Here is a 17,286-nt window from a genome sequence, read left to right on the forward strand (position 1 = left end):
ACCCATCACCTGTGTGCAGCACCGTGGCATTTTCTGTCCAATCACTTACTATTACCCAAAAACCTCTAGGAGAAGAACATGAAGAAGAAAGAAGAAAGGACAAGGGACAACACCCTAAATCCTCCATCTTGTCTCCTGTTCTCTAAACTAACTTTTTCACCCAGTGATTTAAAAAAACTTTCTAATCTACACAATTACACTTTCAGCTTTTTCTGTCTACCTTTAACATTTGTTCTCACATATCACCATGAAAACATGCTCATGAATTCCTTGTTATATGAAATTCAGTGTTTTTCTGGATCTTATAACTAAGATCAGAAATAAGGGCACACACTCTGTATCCCAGGCTCCAACACAGAAGGGTCTGGCCAGGCTGGGCTTGTGTCTGATATGTGACAAATACGTGTCTGATATGTTCTGGGAAGAACATGTGGCTGTTCTGATCCCGCTGGCAGCAGATGGATGGGAGGTGCTCCATGTGCCACAGTTACCTGGACACATCTGGGAAGTCTTCAGCATCTTCTCAGCAGACATTTCCCATATCAGGGAATCATAAATAATGTATCAATATCCCCACTGGGAATCTTATTAGTGCATGTAAGTAACTACTTAAATATATAAATAGGAAAATCGTACATAGAACCTAAACTTGCAGATATATAAAAAAGTGGAAGTGGTACTGCATGAGCAGACTTCCCATCAACATTCAGTCTGACAGCCTGGGGATATTCACTCCCTCCCTCTACACTGGCTGCTTTCCCCTCCAAAATTCTTAGTAGAATGATAATATTTTAACAGTTGCAGCTTTAAAAACCTTGATTATGATCAATCATTTCTCCCAGGCAATTGTATATTTAGCAGAAGGGAAAAATTAAACTTCCCAGGAATGAGGTTATTCAGGGCATAAAATTCAAGGAAATAGGTATTTAGGTCATTGTGGGCATGGTTTTTATTTTCCCTAATTTTCAGATTACTTTCGATTAGGGTCTGCTCAGAGTGGAAACTTCTTGATGTGAAATAGATACTATCTAAATCATTAGAGCTCATTCATTGCCATGTGCCACCTTTTAGAGCAATTAAACCTGACCTTGGGGTTACAGAGCTGAGCACTCACCGACCCAGGGCACTTCCTCTGAATATGAATAAGCTTGGAGTACAAATACAGTGGGGCAGGATTGCTCCTGGCACAGATAATGCCTTTGTTAGACAGAGCAGGGCTCTGCTGGCTCTTAGACTATGGAGTCCATTGATTCAGAACATTCACTGGTGGGATCAGCTCTTGGAATTTTTTTTCCTGTCTTTTTTTTTTTTTTCCTTGACATCTGGAGTCTATCTCTTTGCCAGGCTCTCAGCCCTCCACTCAGAAAGAGAAAGTGAGGGAAACAGATGGACAGGCTCACAAACACATAGAATAAGTACCAAAAATTTGACAAAAACTTTGTGAGAAGAAGAGGAAAAAGAAGAAGAAAAATGTTTAAATTTTGAAGTCTTTTGGCCATTAATATTTCTTCCAAGTACCATCAGATGAACTTGAGTTCAGTTGAAAAATCCCATTCTCACCAGAGCGGTTTCTTCTCACTTTCCAACTTTCAGTAGCTCTTCCAATGGCAGTGCCCACCACCTGCACGCCACATTTGGAGTCCTTTGATTACAAAAAATGCCCAGGGCAAGGACTGTCCAGGATTTCCCTGGAAATCTCTGGGAGGCCAATCTATCCATAGGAGTTATTTCAATGCCTTCTTCGTTTGGCTTAAACAATGGGGAAGCTGCCTCTACTTACAGGAACCAGAAAAGGAGATGCTGGTAAACAATTAGGTGGGGTCTTGTTTAGAGAACAGAGCTTTTCATGCCCTGCCAAGCCATGTTAACAATAACTGTCAGAATCTGTTAGAAGCTGGAAAGTTGGTATTGCTTGTTACAGAATGAATTTTGCTGGGGTTTGTTCACAGACTGCATGGCACGTTTAGTCCTGTTTACCCCACGAGCTCTCAGCAATCCAAGACAGCTCCAAATGCTTTTCTTTCAGCTTTCATAATGTGCTAAGGAGGGGAAAAAAGCCATCTGGCATTCCTTCACCTGGCAGAGCCACTCCTCATCAGGCTGCTGACCTAAAACATAACCTCCACCATGACCTACCGAGAAATGGGCAGGACCCACCTGCAAAGTAAAAGCATTTTTTGTGGCATAATGCCAGATTCCTGATGGCTGATGTGTGCACCTTCACCTTTAGGAGACTTTGCCACAATGTGCAAATGGTTTCCAAACAAGTCATTCTCTCCATTTGCAGTTAAAAGTTAAAGATACTGAGGGAACTAAATCAAACCTCCTTGTTCCCCGCTGATTTAACCCAAGAGGACACGACACAGAAATACTCCGTGTTGTACCATTTCTGAATTCTTTCACTCATCTTGTACACAGCATGAAGAAGCAGGACTTTAAAATCCCTGAATAAAGTCAGGGACTTAATGTTGTGAGGGCAACATTTTCCCACTTTAGCCTATAAAAGTATAAAGAATTAGGAAATATTCACAACCATGGTGGATTTAAGGATGCAGACATTTTTTTGCAGGTGTAATTATAAAATAATATGATGAAGACTATTTTAGATCAGCTTTATCTGAAATTTTCATCCAAAGTAAGCATTCAGCTGAATTAAGTTGTTGTAAGAAACCGATTTCCTGTGGTGGCTGAAGAGCTTCAGGGTGAAGTTTTGGCTTCACGTACGAACACAGAATCAAACCAGCCATTATTACCCATTTCCAAGTGCAGCACTTGAGTTCATGAAAACAGCACTCTTCTCCTCTTGGAAGTTTCTCTCATGGTGCATTCCCATCCCCGAGGGAGCAACTTGTTCCCTGTGTTAACATTTTATTTGAGAACCATGATGTTCCTGTGCAATGAGTGTAAGGAAATGCCATCCACGCTGTTGGGGACAGAGATACAAGATATATACCTTTATCTGTAATGCCTAACTCTGACACCCAAAAAAGCACTGAGTTTCACATAGCACCATGGAGACAATGGTTAGAGTTAAGTAGAAAAGATTGAAAATGTGTGTGAATTAGAAAGTTTCTTGAGTCACTGGGTGAATGGGTTGAAGTTTAGAGTTTAAGGTAGTTTAGAGAGCAGAAGACAAGATGGAGGATTTAGGGTGTTGTCTCTTGTCCTTCTTCTTTCTTCTTCATGTTCTTCTCCAAGGGGTTTTTGGGTAGTAGTAGGTGATTGGGTAGAAAATGCCGCAGTGCAGCACACAGGTGTTGGGTCATTGGGTCACTAAGAAAAATAATTTAGTTGGCATCTGTTAATTGGGTAAATGGACATATAAAAGACCTTGAAGAGGATCTTTGTTAGCCATTTTACCTCTTTTCTATCATAGTGCACATAACTCCTTGTACCTTGTAATGCTGATAAGGAAAAAATAAACAACTGAGACCAAACAAGAGAAAACTGCCTCCCTCTTGTCAGTCTTCAATTCAAGGGAGAAAGAACCCAATCCAAAAGTCCCTAACGAGACACCACGCTGGGATATCACATTGGGAAATGAGGGCCAGAGATCCACACCATTGCCATCCTTCACAGCCAGCCAGCAGAGGCAGCAGGATATGAATGAAATTGTATCTGCTCAGTTCAAATACTGTAGTTTGACTTGATTAGCTGTTTCCATGTGTAGGAGAAGAGATTCCAGGTGACCTTGACCCTAATGAGTTACAGCTGCTTTAATTACCCAAAACAGCCTCACCCCTGATGAGTCCCAGCTATATCCCATCAAGATAAGTGTGATGGAAGGGCTGGGCTGGCTGCTCAGGGAAGGACCTGGAGGAGGAGGAAGGATCCTGAGACAGGTGATAAGGAAGGGCCGATCCTGGAGGATTGGCCCAACAGGAGAATGAATGGTGCTGTGGGGTCAGTCTGGCTCTGCAGCCAGAGCCCCTGGTTGGAACCTGCATTCAGAGCCTGGCTAGCTGAAACCTGCATTCAGAGCCTGCAAACCAACACATGCAGTCACAGGAAATAAGCCAGAGTCAGTGAGTACCTGGGGTCAGGATAACTGAATTGCAAAGAGGAATAAACCAGGACCCTTTCCATACTGTGATAAATAAGAAGTCTGTGTCTGCTCATTTCTACCCTCTAACGAGAGGGCTGCTGCAACATCCATGGTGGCAAAAGAAGAGGTTAATTAACTGACCACAAAATTGTACTTTCCATGTCAATTGAAAATTAGATAATAAAAAAAAATTGGAAATGAGTACCACCTGCTCTGTCCATAAGATAGTAAAATGAAGCCATTATCAGAAAGGAGCTGCAGAAGGAGCCTGTACCCTGACAGTGAGACTGAGAAAGATGCCTCTTTTAAAAGGTGTAAAATCACAGAATGATTTGGGTTGGAGGGACCTTAAAGCCCATCCAGTGCCACCCCTGCCATGGCCAGGGACACCTTCCACTGTCCCAAGGTGCTCCAAGTGTCCATCCTGGCCTTGGGCACTTCCAGGGATCCAGGGGCAGCCACAGCTGCTCTGGGTCCCGTGTTCCTGCACAGAGGAGAGGAGATGGACTTTTGTTACTGGCTGGTGTTTATCTGCTGGTGAAGGCAGGCTAAGTGTATTGCCAGTCTGATTCCTTTCAACTGCATATGTCAGCCCCAAAATCACCCACACAAGCTGGGAGTGCTGGAAAAATGGCCAGGCTGCAGCTCCCAGGGGCAGTGCTGGCATCCATTATAGTGGCTTTGCATTGCTTTTTTAACTAAATTACAGTTTATCAAACTGGAATTTCGTATTGCTGAGTATATCTCTCCTGTTCCAGGCACAGAACCACTGCTTTCACAGGAGAAATAAAGCAGAAAACCCTGGTTAAAGCCAACCCATTTCTTGCAGAAGTTTAAATATCTCACTTGGAACACTGGCTCCCCTTTTCCATGTGCTGGGAATCTGGGCTGCAGGGGAAGGGCTGGCTGTGAGCAGGCAGGGGGCTGGCGGCAGCAGGAAAGGCAATAATATCCAGCTCCACTCTGGCCATTAACAAGAGCAATTTGCCCACAAACAATCTGGAAAGGGTTTTCTCAGATTACAGTAAAAGTTAATGGAGTTGGAAATTCCTTCTCTTTTGGATTAGCTCAGACTTCTTTGTGCAGCTCTTAAGTACATGTGAAGTGCAACAAAGGTTTGGTAGTAGCAGAAGCAACTGAGGGCATAAAATCCATGGAGAGGGGGATGATGGAGATCCAGGATTCCTGGATCTCTTCACTGTTCCCGTTACTCCAGGTGGGAAAGTTCAGGACCTCCCTGTGCTGGTGCCTTTGGAAAATTAAAGCACTTGTCAGCTGATTCTGCTGTAATTGGTTATTTAAGGAGGTGAGGGGAATTGGAATAAGCAGATACAGCTTACAGATACAAGATATAGCATTGTCACTTTGATATCAGGTTCTGCTGACAGTCAGAGCGCTGCAGAACCTCAAGGACATGGAGAAAGCACTTGAGAGGACAGACAAACAACAGGCAGCAGAAAACATGCATCCTAGATTAAATAAAACCAACTGCTGGTTTGAGCCAAAACCAATTAGGTGACACAAATTAATCAAAACATCAGAAACCAGCTCAGTTATCCTGCACATCAGGTTCTTCCATGGATCTCTGATCACACCATTATGGGTTCTTCAACTCATCCTTTCCAATGTACCTTTACACCTCCTAAGAGCTCTTGTTATTGTGTCAAAGTAACCAATTGTTAAAAAATTGTCATCCACTTATATCAGAAGAAAATCACAGCTAAGTTGTGTTTCCACTTCATCCATCTTTACTGTATCTCAGATTTGATTTTAAAAAAAGTGAGAACTCTGCGGAGAGCAAAAAGTTTTTCCACTCAGAGTTCAGCAGAATTTCCCCACCCATGTCCTTTACCAGAAGAGGAGAGCCAGCAGGGAATAAATGAACAGCTGCTGGAATCACCTGTGCCTGCAGAAGAAATGAAAAAATGCTGCTGCACTCTAGTTAAAAGATGGAAATCTCTTGCACTGCATAAACTTGAGCCAAAACCTACCAGAACCATTGCTGCTCACTAAAGAGGGCTTGAGGTCTGTGAGTACAGCAGGACAAGTCTTCTTCTCTTAATCATTGAATCAGCAGAGGCAGAGCAGGGACGGGCACTCACTCTGTTTGAAGTCAAATGGTGTCACCAGGGACGAGCCCACGGACACAGGGGACCCCGCTGAGTCACAGCTGGCTCATCCTCAGCAAGGATGGAAGCTGATGAGGACACATCCTCCCTTCTTTATCCCCACCTCCCCTTGCTGCTTAAGTGCCATTACACTACTGAAAAAATACTTATAGTTAATCAGCTCTGCTTACTCCTGCTCACTTCCATCTGTGCCTCTCTGTAGCCTGACACCTCTCCTGTCCCGAGGCCATGAAAGCACAGGGTATTTAGTGGGGAGCCCTCTGGGGAGCAGCTGTCCCCAATCATCCTGTCCACATCCCTTTCATTCCCAGATTGCATCTTGCACCAACAGTTTGTGTGTGGGAAAAATCAGAGCTGTCAGAGCTGCTCCCAGGACGTGCACAGTGCGCAAGGTGCCCAATCAGGGGGCCACGGGTGCTTGACCCCTGTGCTTGCCCAAAATAATGAATTGGGGCTGGTTCCCAGCCTCCTCCAGCTCCTCCAGAGCTCAGCAGCAGAGTAATCACTGACATGCACAAGCAATGAAAGCAATCTGTTGTTAACTGGCTGAACAGGCTTGTCCAGAGACCCCAGACTTCCTCGTTCAGGCGGATTACACAATGGGAATTTTCTCTTTAAAGGAAGAAAAAAACCCCTCAACAGGCTAAAAGATGCCTCCTCACAGCCTTCCTTCCCCAGTCCAGTGCTTCAAAATGAACTGACAGAAAATCCAAGGACAAAATTTCAGAAAACATGGACTGTAACAAAAGTGGAATGCCTGAATAAATCCTAATGGACTAGAAAGTTTTGATAACAAAAAGTGTTTCTTTAATATTAGTCCACCTAAGCTCATGGGGATGAATCTATTGAGTTACTCACATTTGCTGTCCTGGGAGGGGACTTAAATCTTTGGTTGTGGCTGACCAGGGTGTTTCTGATGGATTAAAATGGAAGCACTTCTGCAGTGGCTTTGTGGGCACAGCTTTGAACCATAATTCACAGCAAACAAAATTCTGTGTTTTGGATGTCAACCCAGGTAGCAGGCAGAGGGACCATAAACTTGCTGCCTGCTGAGTTTCAGCCTGTCAGCAGCAGCCCTGGCTCATCACATCCTAGTTCTGTTCTCCAGTACTCACTTGTTACTAGTAGTTGCATATCTGCTATTTTAATTATCAATTTAGTGTTTAATTAAGCATTCAGTCACAGAAGGACCAAACACCACAGGATTCCTGCACACAGATGTGCTGTCCCCATATGGTACTGCCTGGCTTTTGACTACTGGTTATTTTTAGCTTCAAACATGATCCTTCACACCACAATATCTTCACAAACCATAAAAATGAAGTGTTTAATGGGTGTGTCAGTAAAGGACAGAACAGGGAGTGCCCAGCTAAGCTCATGGCACGACCTGAGCCCCCCAGCAAGGCAGACTCAGTAACTCAGCAGATGCACAGATGTGGGCAAGAGTTCAGGGCAGGCAGCGTGAGAGGATCACATGGAACTGCTGTTAGTGCCTTGAAAAATCAAATATCCACCCTCAGAGAAAATGCTCTGTTTTCACTGCAGGAACACCACTGCTGAGGATATCAGTGGTATTGCTAGATGAACCTGTCAAAACTGGGTAATACCTTAAAGTAGGATAATATTTTGTGAGGGATTTAAGCACTTTTTCCCAGTGTCTCCTTTTCCAGCTTGGCCAGAGAAATGCTGCTTGGTGCCTTGGTCACCTAAGGAAAAAAACACTCTTATTTTATGAGTGGAGTGAGATGATGCTATCTCTTTCTTCCACACTCCAGCAGCTTCCTGGGGCTGCCTCGTTGGCAGGCATTCCTCAGGATTAAATGACTTGATGTTATGGAGCTGCTGGGCAGAGATCGCTGTGTCCCGTCTGTGTCCCCTCTTCAGCTCCCACAGAAATCCCCATTCCTCATGGCACAAGCCAGGAAACATTGTCAGGCTTACAAAAACAGATATTTTGACAAGGAAATTTAGGTTTTCCCTCTGTTATTTTGTCTAATACTTCTCATGTTTTGTCTGTTGTATTGCAGATTGGTTAAAACAGGAGTGCAGGCGAGAGCAAGTGCATAGAATGCAAAGGTAGTGTCCACTCCATTTTCCTATCAGGCAATGCTTATGGGCTTAAAAGTTGAAAGTTAGGAAAATATTTGCACATTTCAATGCAAATATTCTCCTGTTTCAATGCAAACCCTTAAAAATTAACACTGGAAGTTTATATGCCAGCCACACCCCTGATGCTGACCCAGCTCAGCCTGGTTGTGTCATAAAGGTTTCACAAAATCACAGAAAGTTAAGGGGTAAAGATCACCTAGTCCCAGCCCCAGCACCTCCCACCAGAGCAGGGTACCCAAGGCATCTCTTTCCACAGGCCTCAAGGCTGTCCCAAGGACACAAGACCCTGTATCCATGTCCCTCATATAATTTATGTGTAATAATTTTGGTTGTCCTGCTTCACCAAGGGCCATTCCAGACCCTTGGGCAGCCTTCAGCAGAAGTTCATCAGTTGCTTACCAAGCATAGGGAGAAACAAAGAGCAGAACTGTCATTAATTGGGAACATCTACAGTTGTGTCCTACCTCACGTGCAGATTTTCAGTATTACTGTCACATAGAAATATACATTATCTCACCTGTGACCTCGGGAGGGGTGGCTGAAATTCCTGCTGCAGAGACCATTCTGCAGTGCACACCATCCCTGCTATTTCTGCCCCACCCTGCCCGTCCTCCACTCCTTACAAGGGTACAAAACACACAACACCTTTCTTGTTCTCAAATCTCACTCACACCAGTGTAAGAGCAGTAGCTGGGGCTGTCTCCTTCAGAACTAAAACCCAACCGTGCCTTCAGAAATGAGAACATCTCACAGGGGATGAGAGCTTGGCGCTCTGTAGGGGAGTGGGAAATCTCAGATTGCTCCAGCAGAGCTTGGCCATCACACTGGCTCCGTGGGGCTGGGGCACAAGGGGAAATATCAGCCCCAGCCTGGGGCCCCTCTCCTGGAAGGGAAGGTGTTGGCTCTGGGGTCTCAGCACTGGTGGTTTATCTGCAAGCAAGCTCAGAGCTGATGTAGGTATCTCCAGTATAAGCTATGGAGCTGTTAATCCTCCACAGGTTTTAATAATCATTTAGTATTTAGTGAATACGCTGGACTATAAATGTGTTATTGAACCTAAATTAAATGCAGATTTGAAACATAAATGTGCTATAGAAATTTATGAGGGATCTTAGCAGTGAATAATTTTTTAGACGTTGCTGTGAAAGCTACACAATATCAGTTTCTGAATTTGTATAAAATACTGTGTGTTACTTGTCCATTATTGGAGACTGTGTCTGTGGAGGTATGTCCTAAACCCCCAAGCAGTCCAAAACTTAATTAATTGGCAGGAATTTCCAGGTCTGTAAAAAACAAATGAACTATTTTCATGTCAGCACATTACTGCTCCACCTGGAATTGCTGTGTGTGGGTCCCAATTTCTCCAGGCCTACCAAGCTCAGGATGTGCAGAAATCACAGAGCCCCAGGATGACTTGGCTTGGAAGGAACCTTAAAGATCATCTCATCCCACCTCCTGCCATGGCAGGGACACCTTCCACTATCCCAGGGTGCTCCAAGCCCTGTCCAACCTGGCCTTGGGAACTTCCAGGGAATGTGATTCACATCCCAAAGTCCTGAGGCTTGTTTGGGCTGCAGGTGCTTGTACATTCCTCTTCTTCCCCAGGAATGATCACCAGAGAGCCCTTACTGCAAAGCCTGGAAATGTGTTGTTGATAAACTCAGGGAAGCCAATCCCAACAAATCTCAAGTCCCTCACTCACCACATGGTATCAGAGGAGAGTGCTGTATGTGTTGACATGTCCTTGGTTGAATTTACATCAACAATACTGAATTAATTTGAAATGATTTTTTAAAGGAGAAAAGCAAACCTGTAACAATTTCAACCAGCTTACAAACCTGCAAAACCTGAAGTTCCTGCACATTGCAGCCTTTTGGTCACTCTGAGGTACAAGAAGATCCCATTTTCTGCAGGAGAACTGCAAGATTTAACAGCTTTGGGCAGAACAAGGCTGTTAGCTGAGAAATTAACCTCATCTGTATCATAGTTAGGGAACAGAATCTACTTCAAACTCTGCAGTGGCCAGGAGGTCAGGGCACATATGAGGAAAGACAGGATAGTGGAGAAGCTAATTGACCTAATGATGATGTTTCATTTTAGAGTCATGCCAAACTTCCTTCATGGTCTGCACCAAAAAATGAACATCCAGCTGTCACATGGAACACACAGCTGTCCACATGTGGATTTCCTGAAGGACCATCTCTGTTTCTAGTGATTCCAGATGCAATTGCAAACCTTACCTTAATCAGGCATGATGGAAATCTGCTCCCACTCAGGGAAAGAAGGGGAGAAAGGAAGCAGAAGTGCAAGGGCAAGGTCCTGGAGCACTGGCTGGGCACTCGAGGTGGTTCCTGGAGGAACAAAAGAGACATTTTACATGGACTAAGTGCTCTCAGCAGAGCACAGCAGTGTTGATGACTTCCCCTCACTCCTGAGTCTGATGGATCCACTGTTTCTATTGCCAGCCCTTTGTTTGATTAAACACTCCACATCCAGAGCAGTGTTGTACAGAGTGCGTGTGTTATCAAATAACAAACTATCTGTCACAATATTGGCTCGAGGTTTGAGAATTTTCCAGTGTAGGAAGATTAAGATGATTGAACTTCAAATAAGTACCATTTCTGACTAATTGTTTGCAGATATGGCATAGAAGCAAGATGGCTTCTTTTGGGAAAGTAATGTGATTTTGCTTTACAAGATCCTAGTTGAAAACTAAGTGCTTAAAGCCAAAACTTGCTTAAATCTGTACATTTGCAGTCACCTGAAGGGAAGCTGCATTTAGAGTGCTGGAGAGTGTCCCAACATGCTGGGCTCCCCTTTAAAACTGGAATAAGACTACAGACCAGACTTGACCTGTGAAGTCTTCCCTCTCTGTACCCATGAAGACACACACAGAAATAGAAATTCACTCTACAGAACTCACAGAGGCTCCCACTTCTTTTTCTAACCATTACTGATGCCTGGAAAGGGCTGACCTAGAACAGAGGCTGGGCAGAGTTAAGAATAAAGTAGGTATTTATTGAAAGGCCTTAAAGGACACACCTTGGGCAGTGCAAGAGCCTGGCCAGGGCTACACCCAAGATGGACCAAAAATGGTCACAAAAATGGACCACTGGTCATGAGGTCTGACATTTTTAGAAGTTTAGGTCCATCTGCATATTTGGGTTTCATTGTCCAGTTACAGCTTCAGATGATGAAGTCCCATCCTTCTTGTTTTCTCTCTTCAGTCCACCCTTGTTTATGCTTTTGGGCATGGAACTTGCAACAAATGTCCTTGGTATCAAGGTAGAAAAGGAATTGTTTTGTCTACCTACTCTGTGAAGAGAGCTCACTAAGACTTAATATGAAGATCAAAACTACACACCTAGACAGCCCAGAACATGAAAAATGTGAAAGCTTAAACTTAAGGCATCATTATTGCATGGCCTTTCCTCTGTGGGAAGGTCACAAATGCCACCATGTCTCCATCCTCTCTTGATCAGCACATCATCCTGTGCTGATCTTCATGGGGTGACTGCACAAGCATTTTCTCCCTGCAGGACATTGATCAACACAGCCAGAAAGATCTCGATTCTCCATTCCAGCTGAGTCAGAGGCTCAACATGTGACCTTCTGACATTTGGGCTTTCATGTCAAAATCAAAATTGAGTTTAAATCTATGAACACACTGAGAACCAGATGCTCCAGCTGAGCCAAACCTTTCTGGGTAAATACATTGCAAAGAGCACAAATCATCCCACTTCAAACTTTGGGAATCTGTATATATTTAAATGTATACAAAATTCTGCTGTTTCTCAACAACAGATTCATGATCTAGAAGAACAGAAATCCAGCAGGCTGAAATTAATAATGCATTAGAATGAGCACCAGTGCATTGTTTCCCATTTAAGGAACTCCCTGGATATAAATAAATCCTTACTCATATTCTATGATTTAAAGAATAGAATCATTCTTACCATGAGTAACACTTGTACCTTTCACAAAAATAAGAGGTAAAAATTAGTTTTGAGAAGAAATCTCAATGAGGAATGAGTCTTAAACTTTTATGCTCTTGCTGCCAGTGTATTGAATGTGGCTTGGTTCAAAAATATCTGCTAATGTCCCCAGAATGTCATTTTTTAACCCCAGCTAGCCACCAGTTCCTCTCAGCCCCTCTCTCACTCCCCCACCAGTGGGGTCAGGGAGAGAATTGGAAAGGTAAAGGCTAGAAAACGTGTGGGTTTAGATAAAGATGTTTTAACAGTGCAAGTCAAAGCTGTGCACACAAACAGCGCAAAGCAAAGTATTAATTCACTGCTTCCCATGGCTGGGCAGGTGTTCAGCACCTCCAGGAGAGCAGGGCTCCATCCTGTGCAATGGTGACTTGGAAATGCCACCAAAATGTCAAATGTCAATGTCAAAATGACAAAAACGTCCCTCCCTCCCTTCTTCTCGCCCCAGCTTTATTCCCTGAGCACGATGTCACTTGGGGTGGAATATGCCTTTGGTCACTTTGGGTCCCCTGTCCTGGCTGTGCCTCCTCCCAGCTCCCTGCCCAGTGTGACCAAAAGCAAGAAAAGCTTTGGCCCTGCCCAGCCACAGCAAAAACATCTCTGTGTTATCAAACCCGTGTTCAGCACAAACCCAAAACAGCCCCAAAACTGCCAATCAACTCTACCCAGCCAAAACCAGCATTAGGAAAGGACTGAACTGCGTGAGTGGAATTCAAGCTAAGGCCATTTCTACTTTTGATGCTCTATCTGAAGGTGCCATGGCCAAATCATGTGTTGCCTAAATTTGTGCCAGCATTGTTTCTTTCTAAGTTTTCCTCTTGCAGAATGCAAGGAGCATGCAGTGGATGGAAACATGGACACAAATATTTGCCCAAACAACAACCAAGGCTAAAAAAACCAAAAAAACAAGAAGGTGGATCAGGGATCCTTGGGTCTGTGTTCTGGCACTAGTGAGAAGGTGTTGCTTTGCATCCAAAGTCCCAGCTCCCAGTAGTGGGAGCTACCCACAGATATTTGAGTTCACTGGACAAGAGGCAGTTGAATTATTGCACATTTACACATCTCCAAATAACACCAGAAAGAGCTGAGGTAAATGCCTTAAAAACATAATTTTAAAATTCTGAAACACAAAGATTTCTATTTAATAATTGTTGTATGGTTCCAAATAATGTAGGCTGCTATACATTCAAATCCAGTAACAAAATCCTTTTTCCTTTAATACCACAGCACAGAAAGTCACAAGTTAGATTAATTAGCCACTTGATTTCTTTTGTTGTGATATGTATAAGCCCAGAGTATTCTACTCTAAAATGCACTGTAGCCTTTGGAGTGAGCAAGTTAAAAAATCCCAAATCAGAAAGTATTTTCCTTTGCTTATATTATCAGATTGTAAAAACAAGGATCTGATGAACAAACCGTTTTAAACAAACAGGGGTTTAGTTTAGGAGTGTGCAATACAGCAAATTGTGGTTACTTCTCACATAACTTTGTTACATGCCAAGCACTGATTTCCTTTTTATATAAATGAAAGCCTATAAACTGATGCAATTACCCTCCCCACATACATTAGTTTAAATGCTAGGGTGTTACAAACCCCATTTATCTTTCCTGCTTTCTGTTAGGCTGCGAGTCAGCTCTGAGTTTTAAATTTTGTTTAAAAGCTCTTGGCTAATTGATCACTTTAGAGATGCTTTAAACACAGGTAAAACACCGACAAAGACGTTAAAAGTAAGCTTTCCTAATGGATGAATTGCAGCTATCCATCATCCTGCAGCTACTTCCCCACCACCCTCCCATTAAACCTAATAAGTTCTATTAGAGCTGTTAACATGTGGCATCTGTTAATGGAAAGTGTATAATGCACAAGGCGTGAGGGGACCTGAGGGCTCCGAGAAGCAAAGTTTGGAACAGAAAAACAAATTCTGCTATTCCCAAAGTTAATGTAAAGGCAGGTCAGTGTTCCAGGCCTTTCTCAGAGGTGATTCCCAATTAAAGCCTCGCTGGAGGGGAGGCAGTGAGGCCTCGTTCCCTGGCACAGCCCGTGGGTTACACTTCAAATACATCAGCAAGCAAAATGTAGAAGTGGAAGGAAAAGGAGGAAATATATTTATTTTTGGCTTGAGAAAACAGTGTGACACATGACAAGGCTGGATCTCTTTGGGAGAGGCCGTGCTCTACCTTACTGAGATGAAGTGTGATCCTTGCTGAAGGAAGGCAGGAGCCCCCCAGGCTGGCTGGCAGGGCTGCAGGAGTGGCTGGTTCCTGATGTCTGCTGATTCCTGACATCTTGAACACATTGCTGGGGCAGCCCCTCTGAGCCTCTGCCATGTGGATGCTCTGGCAGATGGAGAGCGTGGGGAGAGGCTGGCTGGGAGCTTCAAGGACCGTGTGTAATCAAAGGCTTTGAACTGTTCCTAGCCTGTGAGACCACTTTCCTTGGTACTAGGGGGACTATCAGAACGTATTAGAATGACCAAAGCCAGCCCATGTAGTAACAGCTGTGAGTGTAATCCAAAAATTAGCTCATTAATTCACAGGAAAGTATTTTCTACTTGTCTTTCATTGCAAAAAATGTGTCTGCTTGTTAGTGAAACCTAGAGCTTTAACTGGAATCTTTAAAACATTAGCAATGCACATGTGCTTTTCTGCGCCTTAGTGGGAGATTTATTGAGTTTATTCTCTAATCTCTGTTTACAAGCAGAAATATGAGCAACATAAATCATTTGAATAAGATTTCAAGCTACAAATCCCTTTTGCTATTTTCTGACATCCTCATGTTAATTCAAACCTGCAATTAATTCTTTTCTTTGCTGGCCCATTTGTTTTTAAAAACAATTTCACTGCACTTGACCTTTGTATTTCTTGGAAAAATGTTCAAAGTTGGAAATAACTCTAGATGTTATCTGTTAGTACTTATTTACCATGCACAGTGAACTCAAGCTGGAGTTTAAGAGCCCCAGAGAGATACAAGATAAAAGGGAAAATTCCTCTTAGGAGTTAACATCACAGGGATGCTGTGATCATTATTAAGGACAGTCAGGCTGCTCTCCAAGTGGTGGCTCTTATAAAAACCTCAGATATTTAAAAAGAAAGGAAAAAAATGATGACACAAGAAAACACCTCTCCCCATCTCCATCCTGCAAGGTGCTGGGCATACTGGCCACAACCTAAGAAAGCACTAAAATAATCATTAGGTGGGCACAGGTACAGAATTGAGCCCAAGGCCCTGAAACAGCATCAAATTGTCATTATTGTTAATTAATTCCAGTTATTGTCGTTGAACAGGACAAAAATGGGCTGTGCACTAACTGCATTACAGCAACTTCTAGAAGCCCAGAACTCTACAAAGCTGTTAATTGTGAAATTAGAGTGGTTTTAGTGATTCTGCAAGAGTAACTTTTATCTTTCTGGGAAATTTTACCTGTTTTCAGTAGGAAATGTGTGGCTTAAAAGGGCTGCTCTGGTTTTGCAACTGCTGTCAGCTAAGGATCTGCTGAAACTTGTGTTTTCAGAAGTGCAGCCCATCTCTGTTGGATCAATAACAGGGCAACAGCATTAACTAAACTATTACATCAATGGTATATAGTCCAGACACACAAGCCCACTTTTTTATGCTAGAGGGAGTTCAGGTCCTGAAAAAAAGAAAAAAAAAGAAATTGAATACAGAAAGCCGACAATATTTACATTGAACAGATTGTAGCATTTTGGTTTTCAAAAGACTGAGTCCAAGGCAATTAAAACTTCAGTGGCCTTTCAGTTTTTAAATTGCAAATAAAGGGTACCAAGGTGGGGAGAGTGGGGTCTCTCTGCAGCACATGTGGCTGTCAGGGTTTGACAGGTGTGTGCTCGGGCGCTGCCGCTGCCTCCAACCTCGGGAAACCTGAGAGTGTTTGTAAACAGTCTGTGCTTTCTCAAAAGTGCCCTCGAGATTTGGGACAGGAAGTCAAATTGCTCAAATCTACCTAATTTGGCACGATACGTTGAAAGCATGCTTGAGTGATCATAATTGCACTGGGACTGACTTCATTTAGCAATCTCTGGGCATACCTTTCCAATAACAACTGCAGGCGATATAAATTCAATCTCTTGTTTGTTTCTGAAAGTGATTAGCCTAAAAAATTTGGAATTTAAACACTCATAATTGCAAAGTGTTATTTAGATTCAATTTTGATTTATTAAAGAAAAAAGTCCCCTCACTTCTTCTTCTTTTTTATTTTTTTTACTCAGGAATGGTTTGAGTTGCTTTGGAAAGTGAAAGGGATAGAAAATAGAAATGAAAGGAGAAAGACGTCTTGTTGGTGGTGAATATTGCTCTTAAAATGGGATTTTTTTTCTCCTACAACATATAGTTTTGCAGCAAGAGCATAAAAGGTTCTTATGTTTACTTCAAGCCTGGGCTTTTTGCTGTGAAATATCTATGGCTCACTAGGATTAATATAATTTTCACATCTGTGCAGAAATGTGTGCAAAACTAAGGCAAATGAACTGTGCTGTACAACTGCAAGAGCAGAAAGAGACCTCAAGGAGTCCCATTTACAATCTGAGTACAATAACCAGCATTGTTCAACAAACAAGGCTGAAATAAAGATATTTGTTTGGTGCATGCATTCAGGTTTTGAAAACCAATTCATCTAATGCATATTTGCACCCTTTTTATATTTGCCTTCTCCAGAAACTATTGGGGTAAACCCCATGATGGGCAAGAATTTTCCCAAAAGTGAATTTTGGGAGAAGATGTGCAGAAAGAAAATATTGATTCATAAATGCAGTCAAATATTTATAAAGACTTCTCAGAAGGATGCTAGCTCAAACAAGTAATCCCCCCAAAAGCCCATATAACATGTATAAACACCAAATGTCAGATTTCCAATTAAAGAAAAATGCTATGAACTCTTTAGAAATTTACTAATATATTAAGAAATTAAATTCTCAATAATTGTGTTGCAGAGAGCAGTTTAAAATGTTCAGCGAGGACCAAAAAATTCATTAGAAAAAAATGTTCCCTGAGAAC

The sequence above is a fragment of the Poecile atricapillus genome, chromosome 9 (assembly GCF_030490865.1).
Source record: "Poecile atricapillus isolate bPoeAtr1 chromosome 9, bPoeAtr1.hap1, whole genome shotgun sequence".
Classification (NCBI taxonomy): Eukaryota; Metazoa; Chordata; class Aves; order Passeriformes; family Paridae; genus Poecile; species Poecile atricapillus.